The 4,267-nt window shown below is 29.1% G+C and overlaps 1 non-coding gene across 1 annotated transcript; it reads right to left on the bottom strand.

The window, feature by feature from the left end:
* Positions 1 to 1,272: 1,272 nt before the first annotated feature.
* Positions 1,273 to 1,485, bottom strand: LOC117275474 (small nucleolar RNA U3). Its single transcript, XR_004505648.1, has one exon. It is a non-coding gene; the product is annotated as a small nucleolar RNA U3 (small nucleolar RNA).
* Between the last annotated feature and the right edge of the window lie 2,782 nt (positions 1,486 to 4,267).

Here is a 4,267-nt window from a genome sequence, read left to right on the forward strand (position 1 = left end):
TATAATATCGCTGTAACACTCTATAAAGATGATGAGTTCTTGCTTACCGTACTTATCTCTCGATCAATTACGATAATTTACTAGAAGCATTCACTCGAACTATTCTAGTTGACAATTTGTACAACTCATAAATATCATACCAAAGCTTCGTTATCTCTAATCCTGCTTTTAAATTCAAGTAATTAATCTCTTAACTTACTCGAAAGTGGCGTTGTTTAACAATAATCTAATCAAGTGTTCTATCTCAAGCAACACTAGACAATTAGACACGATTAATCAAGGGCCCTTTCAATTAATCACAAGGAACACATAGTTGAACAATTATAAAGTAAAAACAGCTCAATTATATCAAAACGTAATCAAGACTTCATCCAACAATTAGTTCCATCAACCCTAGATGACGGGTTTAGCTACTCATACTACTATGCAAGATTACAATATAAAAAGTCATAACCAGCAATGGAATTAAGAAGAAGAAGATGATGAAAAACTCGTAGGAGAATTCTCTGTCTTGCTCCTTTTGTGTTCTTGCCTCTAAAGTTCTTCTAAAAATAGAGCTACCCTCTTTTTGGGCGAGCTGGGCTTTATATAGGTCAAGGTTATTCGTCTCTCAAATTACAAAACTGGCCTTGGACGATTTTTCTCGGAAGCACGTACACGGCCGCGCATCAACCGCGCATCGACCGCGCACTTTGGCCAGTTTCTGCCTGACATGTGCTGCCCAGTGCGCGGCCACGCATCGACCGCGCACCTAGAGGATTTTCTGCAGCATTTTTTTCTTTCTTCTTTTTAAGAGCACTAACTTCCAATTGGCCTTCAATGCTCCATATTTGTTCCGAAACACTCTTTAACGTCCCCAAAGCCCGGAATTGCTCCTGCAAAGCATAAAGTTCTTAATTAGAGCAATTTGTTATCATTTAACATTCAAATATCAATAAAGTGTAGCTAAGTTAGAGTGCAAGTAGTAGCTAAACTACATAATTATAGCCTACTATCGGCTTCTTCTCCTCAAAAGCACTTTTTTTGCTTCTAAAAGCTTGGCCAAACACCTTAGTTTTTGGCTAAAAGCACTTTTGGCAACAAAACAAAATACTTTTAGCCCAAAAAGAAGCTTGGCCAAAAGGCTAGTAGATTGCTTAGCTTATTCGGAGTCTTGTTGTCCCGAAAAAATGCCATAAAAGCAGTCGTCTATGGTGTAATTTGCAGGAGAGCTCAAGCTCATCTTCAAGTAACAGAAATGGAGAAAATCAAGAGAAAAAAAAAGATGTGAAGAGTCTGTGAGACAGTCATTAGACCATCCCAACACCCATTGTTAGGGGCTGAGAACGATCATATATGGCACCATAACCCGAGGATCGTGTGAGTTGTTAATCACGCTCTGGTCCAATGGATGACTCATCAACCAGACTTGGTTTCCTGTCTCCTTGGAACTCAATGATATAGTGGTACGAGCCTATAGAACAGATCTTGTTCAAGTAAGATCGTGAACATCAACTTCATCATTCATGTTTATAAATACCTTTTTCTGTTGTATATTGCCGATGTGGAACGGTAAGTGTGTCGTTCCTAGTAAAGCATGTGGAATTGAGTCTATACTTTGTACAAAAGCTTTATTTTAAACAAAAATATTCAAAAAATTCATACGAAAAAAAAAAAAATTAATGCTCGATTGTTCTATGCGTGTACATCTTACCTTTTAGTTTAAAGAACTAGACTTATGTTGATAGATTTATCTTCTCTTTTGAGTATTTATTAGTTGGATAACCAAAAGGAAATCAGGATGGTAAGATCAAAAGTCAAAGTTTAAGAAAATATGATAGGAGTAAAATATTTTGAATATCCCAAAAAAGACTAGAAATATGCAAAAAACAATTCCATGGCTACTAAGTGGTACTTTATATGGTATTAATCTTATAAATTTCACACACAAAGTATATACTTTAATTTTTCTATATTAATTTAAATTGTATAGTTAATATTTGTACAGATAATTAGTCGGACACCTGTGCTCTCAAAAGTTCTCTCTTTAAACGTAAATTTCTTCTCATTATGCAAATTTTAAGAATTTTGTTTCCTATAAAGTAGTAGTAGTAGTAGTATGAAATCTCATAATCAATAATTGAAGCTAAAATCATCTAACTTTAGTATAAATTACCTACAGAATATAATGAGTAATTTGACTATGATATAAAGCATAAATTAATCAAATAAATCTTATAATAAATATTTTATATGATTTCCTTAATGAGCATAAAAAAAATTAAAAAGATATTTATTTTAGATATGAGGTAATATTAAATGTGAACCTAATTGTAGTTGCATTAGATAACTTGACATAAAAGAAGATTGTTATTGCTTATAAGTTAAATAAAAATTTTATAACTCCTGCCAATTCGCACAACATGATCATCAAACAAGCTCTTTTTAAATTTTAATTTTCAAGTAATAGTTGGGGACCAATAAAATTATAATTTTTTAATGACTTTAGGTATTTTAAGAATAACTTTAGTATCCTTTGGAGATGAACTCGATCTAACTCTACCATACGACACTAGTATTTAGGTAATAGTATTATTGGGCCAATGCACAACATGAGCTACCCCCTACTATATCATAAAGATATGTTCAAGTTTTTTGAAAGTCTTAAGGGATAAATCTCGTAAACACTTTGAAACATCAAAGTATGACATGAAATGAATGGTATTCTAGGTTTGAGCTCTACTAATAGAGAAATTCCGGATATTAAACGGTTAAAAATATTGAAAAGGAGATTGAGAAATTTAAAAAATTAAAATTTAATATTTTCATATTGAGTAATTTTTACCATTTTAAAGAAATAAATACTTTTGGTAAAGCCTCTTCGTCCCAATCAGAATATATACTATATCAAAAGCACGAAGGCTCTTAGCGAAATATCATTCGTCTTTTCTACCCTTGAAAAATATATTTTATATTGAACAAAATAGTAATTTGCTTATCTTCCTAATATTTAGGACTTCTATATCAACTAAAATTTTATTTATTATACCTTTCCTTATACATATATATTGAATAACTCACCACGCTGCGAAAATATTGTAAGGAAAGGATTCAGTGGCAATAATGATAAAAGAATAGTACAATTAAAGTGAGTTTTCAAGCTAAGTGATTTTTGCCAAACAAATTAAAATACTCTTAGTGGAAAGGAAAATTGATAACGTAGATTTATGGAAATAATCCGCCTATTCTATTTCTTTTTTTCCTAAATATTAGAAAAAGTATAGTTATAGTTGTTTCATAATTAAATTAAATAATTTATATAAGGTAAAATTTTAATTAATTTTAAAGTTATTTTCTACAGAATTCAAATAAGGAAAGATATAATAATTAAAACTTTAGTTAATTTATAAGTCCTAAATATTAGGAAGATAAACAAATTACTATTTTGTCAAATATAAAATATATTTTTAAAGGGTAAAAAAGGCGAACGATATTATATAAATATTATACAATTAATAAAGAGAATAATATAGTGTTCGAGTAGGAAAAAAGTTCGAAAATAATTCGCATCTTCATACTATCTTAAAAGCATGAAATCTCAACAAATAATTAAGTCTTTGAATTTATAAATTAGCAAAAAAAACATCAATTCAATAATTTTCAAAATCATTATGTAAGTAAAATTATTTGTCAAGTTGATAAAACTTTTAAGGTACATATTTTTATTTTCACTAGAAAAGAATCGGCCATGAATGAAATAAGAAAATAGAGCAAAATTCATTATAATATAGTATTAAAAATTAAATTGCTAAACATGCTAACTTGAAGCATTAAGGATGTAACATAAGACAAAAGATATTCAAAATAAGTGTGTTATCATTTTTCTTTCTTTTATATTCATTCCAATAAATGATAATTTCCTATAATTTTTAATGTAGTATTATATATTTTTGTAATTCAATATTAGTTACTTAAAACTTTTATTGTTGTTTATTAACATTTTTCTATGAGGAGTTCTACCTCATCACTAACAAATTTCTAAAATACCAAAAGATTCAAATTCTTTAATTTATTTTGTTATCTTTGAATAATTATGGTAAAAATATTTTTTGTGTTATTTGCTTATAGTGTTTGATAACAAAGATAACAATAATTTTTATAAGATATTTCATGCCTCATAAATCATAATAAGGGCATATAAAAACTTATGTGGAGCAGAATTTCTTTATTTTAGTGAGCTAATTTAGTGAAATTAAAATTCATTATTTAAGGAACTTACATTTTTTCA

The sequence above is a fragment of the Nicotiana tomentosiformis genome, chromosome 2 (genome assembly GCF_000390325.3).
Source record: "Nicotiana tomentosiformis chromosome 2, ASM39032v3, whole genome shotgun sequence".
NCBI lineage: Eukaryota > Viridiplantae > Streptophyta > Magnoliopsida > Solanales > Solanaceae > Nicotiana > Nicotiana tomentosiformis.